At 43.5% G+C, this 16296-nt stretch overlaps 1 protein-coding gene across 1 annotated transcript in view; it reads left to right on the top strand.

The window, feature by feature from the left end:
* The window catches only part of RORA (RAR related orphan receptor A), a 691178-nt gene that overhangs the window by 353640 nt on the left and 321242 nt on the right, over positions 1–16296 (top strand). The gene's annotated exons all lie outside the window — the stretch shown is intronic.

Below are 16296 nucleotides of genomic sequence, written 5' to 3'. Positions count from 1 at the left end.
AATCTATCAATAAGCTATGTATCTTGGAATAATTTGAGATATATGAAGAATTGCAAAGATAATACAGAGAGTTCTCATATACCTTTCACCCAGTTTCCTCTAATATTAATATCTTACATAACTCTGATTCATTTGTCAAAATTCAGAAATGAACATTGGCACATTACTATTAACTCAAGCCCAGACTTGATAACATTTATGAGTTGCATTTATGCATCTGTTTGCTGCATTGCATACTAAAAGTTTTCGATTATACATGATTGTGGTGTATGGAAACTGACTACTCTACATAAGAGGGTTTAAATCTGGCAAGTCTGGAAAAGAGAAAGTCATTTCTGTAAAAGGGAAGGGTTTTCCTTTTTTGTTGGAAAAACCAGCAAGCATTTAGGATGCAGGCACAACATTCCCCTCATCAACTCTCCTAGGCCAAATGGTTTTAACATGGTAGAAAAAAAATTGGATGAGTCAAAATCTGATTTGGCGATATTTATTTGATGAGTGGCATTATGGGTAATCTGGCTGGCCATGACCTCTTGAATAAATGGCTCTCATAAAATACTTCAAACCTTATGGACATATGGTCTTCGGTCCCATAAGCGAAGCTTTGTTTGCTAGGGCAGTGTTTCAATGAAGGTCATTATTTAGAACACCTTGGGCTTTAAAGCTGAAGTCCAAATTTAACAGGAAAGTTACCAAATACTTCTTAAGTGCCCTTGAAGAGTTTGGCCTCCAAATATGTGCTTTGGTGTGGTTTTGGTGGGTGGGAGGAGAACACTTTGATCTGCAGCAGGATTGTAATTTGGGAAAGTGTACAAGACTTGTTGCCTGGATCTCCAACCCATCTCCTTTCTTAGACTCGAGCTATTATGCACTGAAGTCCATTCTAATTACCACTTCCCATGCCTGTTCTGATGTGCCATTTCCAAAAGCTCTCACTTTGGAAAAAAGAGGATCTAGCTGTGTTTTCACAGAGTAGCAGGGCCTCTCTAGCTTGAATTTCCTGGCCAACCAGTCATCTCCAGTGCGTCTTCAGAAGAGGACCAGCGGAGTAAATGAGAAAGCTCAGAAGTTGTTTAAAGAATACTTCCTGGCAGAAAATGATGTTGATTGTCTTGGCAGAGAACAATATGATTAGGACTTGTCTCCCACTAGGGCCAGAGGCAAACATGTTCTAATGTCCTAGGGACAGTGAATTAACTGTCCAAGTGACCCGTCTGTGACCAGTCAGGCTGAGGATTGAGCAAGCACGAAATGCCTGTAACCGCTGAGAACAAGAATGCTCAATGGGGAGGCGGAAAACTCAGACCATTGCCAGGTCTTACGCTTTTCTAACATCAAGCAGATTTCTATGCAAAAGTGTTTGAGCTTCATCACACACATGCAGTCATAAACTGACTGCCTCACATGATGGCAGGTTCCTCCTTGGCCTTCAGGACACAGACATTTGCTAGTGAAAGACCCCTCTGTCCTGTCACTGCTGCCTCTGTGCTGCCAACCACCTTCTCACGTCCAGGTTCTTTTACCCATCAAGGAACAGCATGTGAGCTCCGTCTTCCATGCAGAACGGGAGATGCCTGTATAAAAAAAGACGTCATTGCCCCAGCTAAAATCCCCCAAATCTCTACAGCAGTGAGATCCACTTATCACTCTCTCATTATATAAGTCAGTGTCTAATTCTTCCTCATTTAGTACAATTAATTTGAGCACAAGATTTGTGTTAATTCCCCTTCCTACATCCTCACAGTGCTTAACATGCTGCTTGGCACATAACAGCAGGTCAAATAAATATCTCAATAAATAGCACCAGGTTTCTGGAGCTAGTTACACAGCAGATGAATGAATAACCCTAGCCTCGCTTATCGCCCTATGAGTGAAATCATGAACCATAAGAATCCTGGCCGGATGTCTGATTGAGTTCTAATGCCGTTGTTGCAAAGACCGCTTCATGGAGATGCTTTCTTTGGCCTAATCAACCATGACAAGGTTTCAGTAGTGAATGAGAAAAGACAAGCAGGCAACCAAAGAAGGGAGATAACCCCAAAGTCACGTTTGCTTGACATTACTGCACAGTCAGGGTCATACACTTATCCCAGCTGTGTCACCTCCTGTCTCTGGGATGTGGGCTGGGGAGCCTGGGGGAGGAAAGGAGGCATGCTCAGCAGCCACAGGGACCCGAGGAGGGAGACGCAGGTGTGAGGGCCAGCCTTCTCCTCAGGGCCAGCATCACTTCATGCAGTTGTTGCCCGTTTTATGGCTTTCCAAGGGAAGAGGGAGTTACAGTCATCTGCTTGCCCTTTCCTGTTTCTCTCCCAACCCCCCCAGAAGGCCCAGAAGGCTGGAGAGTCTCCTATGAAAGAGATTTGTGAAAGCCCTAATGTGGGATCAGCTGAGGCAATTTGAAACTCTTAACAAATATTTACAGCACCTATTGTATGACTGGCCATATGCTGGACACTGTCACAGACCTGCCATTTCAAGAGGCTCTATCAGTAAGAAATTGCCATCCTATCTCCAACCAAGTATGAACCAACCCAGGTGAAACCTGTTCTTCATTACTGAGCTTGCTCTTCCTTCGTACAGAGAGATGCAGGTGCACCAAGACCATCCACATTGTGGACGACCTGAAGTGACACCTGTCGTCCCAACCTCTATTATGGATGGCCCTCCTAGGATTTTCATGGAAAATAAAATCCATCTTTAAAAGTCATGAAATCAGTCTATGGCCCCTCTATCTCTGGAGAATTTTCCACTTATTAATTCTGCCCCATTCAAGTGCCTGTCAAGTCCTTAGACAAAAGTCAGTGGAAAACAGTTAGCATGGTTGCTTTGGGGACCTGCAATTTTATGGTCATTCCAGCCAAAGTGTAAAGAGCTGATGTGTCCGTTTTCCTAGATGTGCACATGTTCTAAAGGACACCACCATCAAAATAACTGAAATAATGGGAATGCATAATGGAGCAATTCAGAGTGAAGGGGACAGTAATGACCCTGGAACAGCCATCACGTCCAGCATGCGCTCTGGGCAGCTGTGTTGTTTGAAGTATGCTATCTGTGCCTTAGTGGAAACAATCAGGTTGCCAGCCTGTGTTTGGCAAGCCATGGGGAAAGAGCTTTTTACTTACAGATAGGTAGCAAGGCATGAAGCATGCTCGGACACTTTCTCAACTCTCCTCTTCGTGAGTGTTTTTCCCTAGAAAATGCTTTAATAGCCAATTGACAAGGTCCAAAAGGAGTATATGCATAAAGGAAGAGAGAACTTTTAATAAAATGACATTAGAAGCTTTTTTCCCCATACTCTTATGCTCCCTCTGATTGAATGGATTTCAAAGCTAAGTATCATGAACATCAGGACTGGAAGGAAACCTAACGATTACCTCAGCCAGTCCTTCATCTGCTCTTTAAATCCCCCTCTCAATAGCCACACAAGGGTTCATCCATGACTCCAAATCTGTGATTCTGATTACTGAGAGCTTGCTAACCTGACAGAGTGCTCAGGTTTGGAAGGGAACTTAAGCTAATAAAATAGCTCTCAATGCATGAGTCCTCTTTAATAGTAATAGCTACCGTTTCATATGCCCTCTATGCATCAGACCCTGTGCTCTGGGCTTGACATGCACCAACTCATATGCTATTCACAACAATCTCAAAGGGAGATGATATTGCTCCCATTTTGTGCCAAAGAAAAAGAGCCAGAGTTGACTAAAATACTTATCCAGTGACAAGTACCATGTAGCTCTCGTTTGAGTGGCTCTGACTCTCAGAAACTGCTTCTTTATAAGGTAAAGCATGTCTCCCTGTAAATCAAGCATCGGTTGTTTATTGAGTACCTGTGAATTGCAGCACGATGTGGGGCATTTCAGATTCAAAGAAGTAATGGTTTTATTAATGTATTTAATTGTATTTGACCCCATTTTTTAAAATACTGGGGACAAATGAAAAGAAAACTTCTGATATGCAACAAGGGCAAAATATAAGATAGAGAACCAGGAACCGAGAAAGTATAAACAAAGTTGAAAACTGTCATGACCAAATTTAAAATATGTAGATCACTTGGAACAAGAGAGATTATATCAGTTCATTTCATATTTGACCCGGGCTTCTTGGCAGCCAAAACAAAGGGGAGGCACTGTTAATTCACAATGCTTATTAACAAACTGATGGTCAAAATGGGGCAGCTATGAAATGAAATTAAATGGTAAAAAGAAATCTCTCTCATAGGACTCCCTATAGGGAACATTGAGAGATTGACTTAGCTGTAGTCTCAGCAAAATTCCTATAGGACATGCGTGAATATACTTCATGCAGTTGTTTTTGAAGCATCTTTGTTAGAACCCGAGAGCAGAGCATTAAAATAAACTTGGCAAACAGGGCAAAAATAGGTCAAATATGTAGTCTATAGTCTTCCATCTTATCCTGCAAAAGCATAAAACATTGCCCTGGCACAGAAGATCTTCATTATAGATCTCAGCTATTGAAGCATGTAGACACACCTGAGTCCCAGACTATAAATGATAAGGATGTAAAAAGCAGAAACTCCTCTGAAGTTCAAACTAAGCCATCACAGTGGGCTGAGCATTAGAGGCGTCATTTCTAGGAAGGGTTGGCCCTTGAACTGAGCTGACCTGAACAAGCGTTGGGAAGGAGATGGAGGAAAGATGAGTTAGGCTACACATGACAGATTTGATGTATTCCTTTCACTTAGGCGGTGTGGTATACCTCCGTTTCATGTGTCTGTGGAGAGCGCTCGCCCCTGGCACCAACTAGACAGTGAAATGGCACGGTGTTCATGGGCTCTGGCCAAGGAGCCATCAGCAATCCCATTACCAAGGCTTAGAGTGGGTCTCATAAGACAGATTTGGCTCCAAGCAGCAACCACAGCTCTATTTTCATAAAGTAATTTCACTTGTTTGCCCCAGTTAATATTAATAAGCTCAGGGGTACATGCTTCCACTTACCAGAGCACAAAGATAATAGAATTATGGCATGTTCCAGCTAAAACAGGCCTTGGAGATCTTGTCCAACTTCCTTATTTGATAGATGAGGAAACAGAGGTGTAAGGAAGTGAAGGACCGGGTTGCAGAGAGTCAGACTTACAGATGGGGCTGGAAGCCAGCATCTCTGATGGCCAGCCCTAGCCATTGTCATTAGCGTATGACAGAAAGAACACTGGGCCAGGTAGTGGGAGGGCCAGGATTTAAATGCATCTTCATTCATTTTTCATTTTTATCTTGAGTTTCTCTAGCCTCTTACTTTCTCCTCATAACATCAGCTTCATTGTAAAAGTGGATGCGTGGTATGTTCCCCAAAGGAAGAGATGAGGTAAAGCAAAGTCTCTCCGATACTGGCAGAGCCATGGTCCTCTAAGGCATGCCAGACTTGGCACAAACCCATTGCTGGTAGTACTTGGTGCTCTGTGGCTTTGAACACATTTTCTAATCTCGTGGAACCTGTTGGAATTACTACATGAGTAAATATATGTATAAAGCATACAGCACAAGGCCTAGCACCGAGTTGCTCCATGCTCATTTTCCTTATTATGTACCTGCCTTCTTCCTTCCTGTGGATCATATGTAAGTCCATGTGTATCTCTAAGGAACCTGGAGCACCCAGAACTCCATGTAGTCAGATTGTAGAGTGACACAATGTTCCTAAATTACATGCCTCTTTCCACTGAACAACTCAGCCTGTGGGTCTCATTTCCATTTCTCTTCAACTAGCCAAACATCCATTTTCACCTTCTATACTGGCCAAGGGACAAATAAATCACATTTTGAGTGGTCCCAGGACAATTCAGCTTTAAAGAAAAAGAAAGGATGGCAACATGAAGGACATTTGCTGTGTTGGGCTGTCACCGGGTCCCCATTGGAACCATGAAAAATTATGGCCAATAAAATAACATTTTTCAAAATGTAACACTACCCTTAAATTTATCTTGGGCAATAAATGGATTTTGAAAAGAGTATTTGAGGGCAATTCATTCTTCAAGCACTCAATAACACATCGTAGTGAATTGCATTATTAATTTATAATAAAATAATTGTTTTGCCTCAACAGTCATTTTCACAAGCTCTGGTATTAATTTTCTTTTTCTTTTTAATCATCTCAAAATATCAGCACATACACCACTCCCAGCATGCTACCCAATCCTCTCCACTTCCTCTTACCAATAAAAAAAATAAATGACTGACTACTTGGCTTATAGAATCTTCTGGCCATCTGTGATTCTGAAAAGAGTAAGAATAAGAGCAGCTAGCATTGACTGAGATTGACCATCTATCTGTCAGATAGTATGCTGAACAGTTTGACTGTATTATTTCTTTAATTTCCCCATTAACCCTGAGAAGTAGAGGTCACTTATTATGCCAGTTTTGCATGTGAGTAAACTGAGGCAGAGAATCCTTTTGTAAAACACCATCCCCATTTGTGAGGTTTCATGAATACAGTTTTCATAGACCAGGTTTGTTTAAATTGGGATGTGTTTTGAGTGTGATGCCTTTTGCATAACAGAAAATGTAACTATCAACTTTAACTGTACCCAAGTCAAAGGAGTGAAGGGCAAAATATCGATTGAGTTTAGACCAGTAAAACAATGTCTTCGGGAAGGGGTTCTTTTTAAGATGAATGATCTGATTGGGTTACTTTATATGCTGTGACATTGGGATAGCCGTGACATGTGCAAGTGTTTTGTTTTACTCTTGGAAAGTCAGAACACCTGGGTGCCAGCCCCGGCTCTGTCGTTAACCATCTGTGTTGGTTAATCAAAAGTTGGTTACTTCATCTTTCTGAATCTCAGTTTTCTCAATTGCAAAAGATTCATCCTCCCATTCCCAACATTCCCAGAGGCTGTACTGACCACAGGGTAGATCCAAGCAGCTGTTTACATACTAATCACAAAGATGATGAGGGAAAAACAGCCCATCTTTAATGCATGGCAGTTGATGTACAAAGACTCAGCCTTGCATTTCAGCCTGTCTGAGGGGAAAACTGGATAATTGGACTGCAGAGAGAAAAAAGCCCATATGAAAGCTTAATAATAACAATAACCCAAAAAAAAAAAAAGCAGTCTTGAAGCATCACGACACAAAAAGCTCATTAAGATCTCTGTCCCAGCTATTACACTCCTAATTGAACAGTTACACAAATAGACATACAATACAACCGTGACTCTAATTAAGGCTCCAACCTCAGAATCTAGTAAAAGCTTGTACAATTTCTGCTCCCCCTTTAAATAGCATTCTGGGTAAGCTTTGGGAAGAGAAATATTGTGACTTCACTGAAATACCATGAAAACTTATACAAGTACCTCTTTTTGTGTCTTTTCCTCCCCCAAAATAAACCTTCCAATCTCTTCTTTACATTCACTACTGGGAGTGTGTTCCCTTGGCAGGAGAGGATGCTGTTTGCCAGCTATGATGACTTCTGCCATGTCACTTGGAACATATTCCACAATGCCCTCCATCAGTGCCTCGGTGCCCAGGTGTGTGGGTCTGAGAAAGTCTTGTCTGGTGCTCCCAAGCAAGATTTCCTCTGTATTGGATAATCGGTCTTCCTGCCCATTTGTATATCCCAGCTAAGAATTGTAACAGGATGAACAGTTACGAGTTTCTCTATACTTTTCCCTCTTCCCTCTTGCCTTGACCTTTGTGGAGAAGAGAGATGCCAGGACCTTTAAGAGGTGACCTTGGGAAGAGCAGTAAAAACCACGGGCTGCCTTTGAATGATGAAGAGTCCATGGTGTTAGAAAAATTCTAAAGGGAGTAAAAGGAGATTCATAAAGGGTCCATTTCCTGTCACTCTGAGCTAGTTGCCCTCCATGTTAATGGAAGTTGGAATATTCATTAGCTGGAGCCAAGATAAAATCTAGAATGAAAATAATTTGAACTTAAATTTGACTACCTCCAGGAATTATTTGCTTTTGATCCAAAAACTAAGGGCTTATTATGAGGACAGCTTAATGTACCTACTGAAGAGAGTTCAGTGACCGAGAGTCCCTTTAGATCCTCTGTCTCCTTCACTTGGAGTGATGTGGTCTTCTGCAGGGCCACGTAAATAAACGGAGGAGACTCTAACACCAGGGTACTTAGTGTCCAGTTACATAAACAGGAGGGCAGTTTAGGGAGACACTGAATTCCTGGGAATTTCAAAAGAGTATTTCTAGCACTTCAATAAATGTAAGGAATATCTACCTTCCATTTGATGGGAAACACAGTGTAAGAAAGTCCTCATCTCAATTCTGCACGTGCTAGTGGTACCATGTTGTGACGAGTCAGCGACTCCCAGAGGGTTTCTGAGAGTCCGATGAGCAAACATTTATGAAGGTCCTTCTAAACAGAATGGTCGCTTGCCAGTGTATGTGGTTGAGTCTACAAACATGCTCAGCTCTCCTAGTGGAAACTGATTTACAAAAATTAAGGAGATAAACCTATTTTTCTGAGATACATGATTGACATGAAACCACCTCTCCTGTGGATGGCTGACCTCCTTATCAACTGTGATATGCATGTGATTCCCTCGTGCATCTGCAACTCCAAAAAGTATATGGCATTATGAACAGTATCTTTAGGATGTAGTTTTATTGTTGACATCCTTGAGAACAGTCACAAAATTTTTTCCAGGGGCTCAAGCTGGGGCATGCTTGTTAAGGATATCCCTAAGGTCTGTGTCCGTACCAGTATTAAAGAACTTTTCCCACCACCTCATTGGTTGATGTATCTGTCACTTCTGGCTGGGACATGAGGGGCTCAAGGAGAGAAAATCTCCTGCCCCAGCCTAGCACAGTATTTGGTACCCAGTGGATGTTCACCAAATATTTTAAAAGAGAAAGGAGATGAGCAGTAAAAAAAAAGTGGGATTTGCACATTGAACCCTAAATACCCCACATGTTCCCTAGCACACAGTGAGTGCCCAGTAAATATACACTGAATTCATAGCTTTGCTATCTGTGGCAGACATTTTATAATTTTGTGCTTAATAATAACCAATGCTTGTTTAACATGTCACGATTTAGGGGATTTAGGGGATAAAGCTGAGGACCTTGGTTTCACTTCTGGGATTTCAGCAATGTCTCCATACTTCCCTGGGCCGTGGCCGTGTGCACCTGTTTCCTGAGCCGTAGGCAGGGTTACTATCTTTCTGTGCGGAAGGAATGGCCTAGGTGGTTGTTTCCCTTACAGCGCTAGCAAAAAGATCAGCCATTTTTAAGGGACAGCATAGTTCGTGCCTATCTGTGCTGGACTGTGGGTCAAATGGCCTCTCTTTTCCTCGGCAGGGTTGACTGAGAGCCTTTATTATTGGAAGCTTGAGGTTTGGCCCAGTCTCGAAGGTGTCGAGTTTCTCACAACTTTTGACCTTTGATGCTACACTTAGATTTTCCAGTGATGAGAAAATTATGCATCTGCTATTAGAGAAATGACTATACTCTCTTGGATTGGGCTGTACAGCAAACTAAAACCGGTGATCGACACATTTAGAATGGTTTGAGAACACAGATTTGGTTTCAGTCCCCATCTCAAGGTGTGGATGGTTATCTGAACTTGACTCATCTGATCTCAATCCGGACCATTGAATCTGCAACACAAAGCTGGAAACCTCAAGAGCACAGGCTCCTGACGTCTCTCGTCATGCCAGCTTCCTATCAGGCCAGCCACATTTCGTAGAAATGTCCTCAGGCATTTTGGCACATGCAGTTTTGTTCCAGGTCCAGGTTGTGGTTTCTTTGAAAGTAGTAGGTGTAGGTGGTAAGTACATAGAAACAGGCCACCAAGCTCTGCAGAGGTCTCATCAGGGATCCACGCAGGGCTGAGGGGAGAGGGCTGAAGAGTTGGCATTCCCTTAACTTTGCTGAGTCCTGGAGGAGAGAGAACTTCAGCAGAGCAATTGGATTCTCCAGGTAAATTCCTCAAACACTGCTTCAGTGTTCCTCTCCCCATCCTGTCTAGGCTCTTAAACTTGAATGTGGCCATGAATCACCTGGGGATCTTGCTAAATTGCAGATTTGCATTCAGTAGGCCTGGGTGCAGCCTGAGACTCTGCACTTCTCAAAAGCTCCAGGAGACGCTGCTGCTGCTGGTCCGTAAACCATAAACGTTCTGAGTAGCGAGACCCGTGTGTGAAGCTCTGCACCAAGTGCAGGGAACACAGAGGTGAGCAAATGAGGAAGACAAGGCCTTCGCCCTTAGGGAACCCCCTGCGGTGGGGAGACAGCCGGGGAAACTACCCATTCCACAGGTGCACAGGCGGAGGCTGAGGTGGACGGGGCCTTGGAGGGAGTGGGAAGTGAGCGGCTAGGTAAGCCAGAGAAGTCTTTCAGGCAGAAGCAAGAGCTGGGGTAAGAAGAGAAACCAAATACAAGTTTGTCAGATTTCTGCAGAGCAGACACCTAAAATATCGCCCAGTGCATTCCCCGGCCTCAAGGGGCAGGGGAGGGGGGGAAAGCAACATAAAAAAGCACAGAACATTCCTGCGGCAAGTAAGCAGTCATTCACTTCCACGGGCACCAGGCCTCCTTTCTGCTGCACAGTGTGGTTAGAGCATTTGAGACGTGGAGTCAGAGCACCAAGCTGAGGATATTAGGAGCCAGCGGAAGCCATGAAAAAAGTCAAACATTCCTGTTCTCAGCACAGTTGGCAACCTTGCTGTTATTTCTGTGGATTGACTGAACTGGGGATTTGCTTTCTTGCCTTTTTTGGGGGGTGTTGGGAGGGGGTATTTTCTTTCATTTTAATGAATCTGAAAACTCCGAGTAAAACTCAGGCAGGTTTCCTCATTTCCCCAGGGATTTTCCCTCTCCTTCCTGCTGCCCACATTTGCTTCACTCCATCCCCATGCCGTCTCTTGGGATTCCACCCAGAGACGAGACCCTTTTGAGCTGGACACAGTACATACCTCTTCTTCCACTTGAGCTCCACACGAGGGTCAAACTTTCTGCTCCCAACTGGGAGACTCCAAGTCTTGCAATCTGACAGTTGCCCAGAAAAAAAGCCCATCTGGTCTTTTCTCGTTCACCGCATACGTCCAGTCTTGACCCTGCCACTTAACTGGTGGGGAGGCCCCAAACCTGGGTTGCTGTAATAGTAACCACAACAACTTGCTTAGAAGTTTAAACAGCTCTCATTTTCTACCCTTCCACCTCTCCTGGCAAGTAATCAGGGCAGATGCTAATAACTAGCTTCTTATCCCCATTTACCAGAGAGGCCCAGGGAGACACAGGTCATAAGTGTTGGGCCAACAGTGTGAATCCAGTGTTGCAAGTGTATATAGTAACATATGTAACTTACCGTGAGCAGGCATTGCAGTAATCTTCAGGCAGTCTCACAGCAAAGCGGAAACTGAAGCTTTAGGGGCTTAGGGGGCTACGTAATGTCCCTGAGGTCAGTGACTCCTAAACTTGGGATGCACACCCCAAATTGACGTCAGAGTCCTCACTCTTACCCCGCTTCTTAGATCACTCCACAGTCCATTCTGCCTTCACATCATCTCTCTAGAACTTTTCTCATCTGCGAACTGGAGGCACCGTGATCTGGGAGAGCCCTGCCCAGCCGTAATACACTGTGATCCAGTAACTTTGTCTCGGAAGCCAGAGTTCTTCCCTGCTCGCTTCAATTCAGTGCTGATCAGTTTGTTTAATTATGTTTAACTCTGAGTTATGTTTTACTGCAGCTGTCAACACACTTCAGTTTGTCATGCTGGATGATAGCACCTGGGTGCCATTTCAGCAGCCAGGCCGGCCGTCTACTTGGCTGCATGCTACCATATTGCCTCTTGACGCCAGCTTAGTTCCTCGGTTTATACTGGCAAGAAGAGGGCGTACCTTCAGCGACAAATACCCGGAGAGCAGTCAGTAACCTTTAGCCTAATGTGAACTGCTGGTTGTATCCCAAAGCCTGGCAGGTTGTGTCAGCGGGGGGTTCAAGGTGAAGAGCGTGAAGACTGACACGTGATACATGGACCTCCACGGTGGGTGCAGGAGCAAAGAGAATTTCAGTCTCAGGCTTCTCCGTGAAAGCTCCACCTCCTGGGCAGCTCCCCCTGTGGTTGAACTCTCTGCTCGTTGTTTCCTTTCAAGCCTCAGGGGGTGCCCTTGTCTAGAATGCTTTCCCTGACCTCTTCTGTCTGCACTCACGCTTTGCGCGTGTGTCCCTCAACTTCCATTCGTCACAGGCCTTGCCCCACCATAATAAAAACGTCTCTCCTTATTTTTCCAGCTGAGGGCAGCAGCCATATGTCGCTCCTCCCTGGGTGCTCTCCCACTGAATGTTCGTTGAATGAAGAACAGATGAACAAATGAAGCCATACTGTTGTTCTCTGTGTTCACCCTACCAGTGTTCCTCATATAGATTAGGAGCAAGTTCTTCCTTCGTCTTTCTGAGATTCTCCCATTATTCCTCCTCCTTCCTCTTCTGACAGAGTTGCTCAAAGTTTATCCAGTTGCCTTGTCTTTCCTCTGAATCGTCTCCTCAGCTTATCTTCATCCAGACATCCCATCCCCATTTCTTCCCTTACCCCATCCACTCCTCTGATGGGCTGGGTTCTCCTTCCTCTACCTCTGAATTGAAACTGAAAACTCACAGCTCATTCTCCAAATGTTCTCTGACTGACCAGAATAGAGGCAGCACTTTCTCTTTTGCCCGATTGAAATAAATATGCTGTTTCCAGGACTAGTCTATCCTCATACTCTACCGAATACTGTTTTCTTTCCCCTTAATCCATCCACAGTGTAAAATTATATATATTTTACCAAGTTGTAAAAGTGCCAATTTGTTTGCATCAGTGACTCTTCTAAAATCTGGCTTATCCAGCTAATATTTTGATTCTATCTAAGGACACTAATAGTCCTAAAAAAATTTTAAAGTAATTCTATATAAAGTCAGAAATTCTGTAAATCAGTATTCTATAAAAGTCATAAGTTTTGTAAATTCTGTAAGTCAGGGATGGATCTCACCCCCCAATGTTCCATTCAAGCGATATTCTACCAGACCTTAAATTGTACCAGGTGACTTGTCAAGAGGGAGGCCTGGCCAAGGGGACTACTGTTGAATATTTTTGCTAAGGAGATATTTGGAAAGGAAATAAAATATTGAGTAGTGGGAGGCATTTGGAGGGCTTCCTCCTTTAGAGACAAAGCCTATCATTGCCACCTAACAGTGACCTCAAGTATAGTTTTTAACCCAAGCTTTTCTCCTTGTCTCCCATATTTTCTTTCTCCACTTACTTGATCAGTTTCCTGGGTTGGTGATGATGATCTTCAGGACGTTTAAGGGCTGTGGTTGGTGAGAAAAGATCAGCACAACCATATTTAACTTCAGTGAGTTTAAGAATCACTCTATATTGCTGCAAGTTAGATTCCCAAGCCCTTCATTAGGATTCTGATTCAATACCTATGGAGTAAGCCCAGAAATCTGCATTTTATTTATTTTTAGCTCAAATTTGATACAATTTTTTATAAGCAAACATTGCAGAAGAGAAACAAATAAAATGTAAGACATCAAGCATTTGCCCTCCAAGACCAAGGACAAATTCCACCTGCACAATGGGAGACTTGTGGCAGAATACAACTCCAACGTAACTGTACATCACTTTCTGCTATTGTCCTCCTTTATAATGAAATCACTAAATCTGACCTGTTCCACGAAGTGGAATTCTACTGCAGTGGTTCGTAACTTTTAGGGGGGGCAAGTTGGGGAAGAGTAGCAAAAACCCCTTGGAAAATCTGGTGAAAGCACAACCACCGTAAGCGCACGCGTGGATCCTTCTGGCAAGGGGGAGGGGCAATATAGGGGAATCCATACACGTCAAGAGAAGAATCTTGGTCACGGTGAGAACTGCTTACTTCCACAATGGGACTCCTAGGAGATACGGAGAACAGAAGCACTTGGGGAATGAGTCAGAAGTTATGCGGGCGCCTATTCAATGTGTCACGTGGTTTCCATGTTCCCGTAAAAGTTGATCGCAAGTCGTAGCTGCTCCGCTAGACTGTCTCTCTCTAGTTTGCAGCATGAAAGGCCCACGGACATCTCATTCCTTTGATACCCGGTGCTCCAGCAAACTTTAAAGAACGCATTTCTCGCACATCTGACCAAATAATTTGCGTCCACCCCTGCATTCTACACAGGCCAGTAGAGCAGCGTCAGGAGCATCATCAGTGTGGCCAGCCACACAGGCAAACGTGATCTTAAGCTCTGCCCCAGACTGTGAGCCTGAGTCAGCTTCTTCTGGGTTCCTATGCTATGCTCGAAACTACTACAAGCATCTTTTCTAAACCTGTTCACCAGGGTCGGGCACAGAACTTTAGAAAGAAAACCCTCTTTTCTGTGTTGGGTGATTCTCTGTGTTTTGGAGTATTGTTGATACTGTCCTTGATTTCTTTCTGGTAAGGAAGGGGGCAAATATTTTGAACTACCAAACTATCATTCCTGCCTAATCCTCTGTACTTCGCAGGTTTGAACATCAGATTGTCTGTCACTGGATGAATTGAAGAATGCCAAATGCCTTTAGCTAGAGTACACTTGGAGGGACCAACATCACACCCTAATGTTCAGGTGTTTTTAGGGGTAATCATCACAAGTGTTGTTTATGTATTTCTGTTTCTAGGAAGCTTAGGTGGAGTGCTATGAGTTGCTAATTTTGTTTGATACCGACCCATCAAAGGCCACATTCAGCCATATGCTCATGCATGTGCCATGTGCCTTGCTTTATTCTTGCATTTTACATATCATCCCACCTAAATAGTTGTGTGTGTAGCATTTCCCAGATCCCACTTAATTATCAACAGCAGAAAATGCCCTCTCCTTAGGAAGGCCTAACAGAAAACAGCACTGCCTCACAGTGAGTAGGCATAGGGGTTGCCTCCACGTGGGTGTTACGATAACTATTACTGTTTGTATTGTACCTGGTCATTTACAGAGAACTTCTCCATCCTTTCTCACATTTAATCTTCACTAGGACCTTAAACTGTTAGATATTCAGAACATTTTGCAACTTTACAGATGCAAAACCAGTGGAATCACAGTATAGAAATGACAAAAGATGATATATAAATTGCCCAAGTGTGGACAATAATTGAGATTTGAATGCAGGTCAATCTGACTCCAAGTCCAGTGTTTTTCCAGTTCATTGTATGTTTAAGTGTCCTGAAATACTGCAGATTAGACAGTGTTATTGTTGCCCATGCCAGTCCACATTGGACTGTTCATAGAGCCACGTGGTTAATGCCCCGTACTATTGTGTCAAGACCTGTCCGGAAACATTGTGAGCCTGTTTCCACACCAAGGTGATGTCATTAGATGTTTTAATCGCTTCTTTCTTCCTCTTCTTTGATGTCTTTTTGTTGGCAATGGTTTAGCCATTTTTTTACGCACACATTTAAGTCAGCAGTCTTGTAGTCTTTTGTAGAATGTGGAAACTTCTCGTTTTATGCCTTGTGACTCTGCTTCATGGAGCCGACAAAAGAGATAGTGGAAAAGGTTACAGTCACTCCATTTCTCTATTACCGTCTTCTACTGAGAACTTATCACTAATTTTGGTGTCAGAGCAATAGTCATTTTGAGGCCTCATGAAAGCCTACATTCTCCCCCGAAATGCAGACAGCCCCCCTGACCTTTGCAGCCGGAGATAATGGCCAAGGCTGAGGCACAATGACCTTTAGGCCAAGAGTGGGTGGCAGCACTTTCTTTTCTGTGACACTCGTTTTGCTTTTCCCTGTCTGTATTTTTAATTGGAAGCATGTACAGTGTGAATCTGCCTGGTTTCCCACATACACCCTGAACCCTGAGTACAAAGCTGGTCTCTGGCTGGCTCTTGTCTTAAAGGAATGCTCTTAACGCCAAGCTGGGGGCCATTACTAATTGCCACATTTATGGACATGAAGGATGTTACAGGTGACCTTTCAGGGGGAGATACTGTTAGCAGAACAGGGCCTTTGTACCACCTGGCTCAGCCATGCTTCTTTCTCATATTTAATTTACCCCCATGATCCTGTGAGATGAATCTGGCATTTGGATTTATTTTTCCAAATGGCATGTTTTATTGCACCAGGACTCTTATTATACAAGAGGAACCACAGCCACTTAAACCATTTCTTCAAGTTCCATCTCAGGCTTGCTTCCTCCATTGAAACCATTTGCTGCAGACTCAGTAGCACCCTGTGTTGCCTCGCTGAGCTGCAGAGAGCTCTTGCCCATACCAAAAATCTTGTTTTTGAGTCTATGTAGTTCTTTATTATTTGCTAACTCTTAATGTTCCCAAATTACTTTCTGCATGTTCATCTCACTTACTGAGAGAGATTTTTCTACTACTTAC

Source organism: Manis pentadactyla, chromosome 11, assembly GCF_030020395.1.
Source record: "Manis pentadactyla isolate mManPen7 chromosome 11, mManPen7.hap1, whole genome shotgun sequence".
In the NCBI taxonomy this organism is placed as follows: Eukaryota; Metazoa; Chordata; class Mammalia; order Pholidota; family Manidae; genus Manis; species Manis pentadactyla.
Note: the sequence above shows the minus strand (reverse complement) of the source record. Positions and strands in the feature narration are given on the sequence as shown.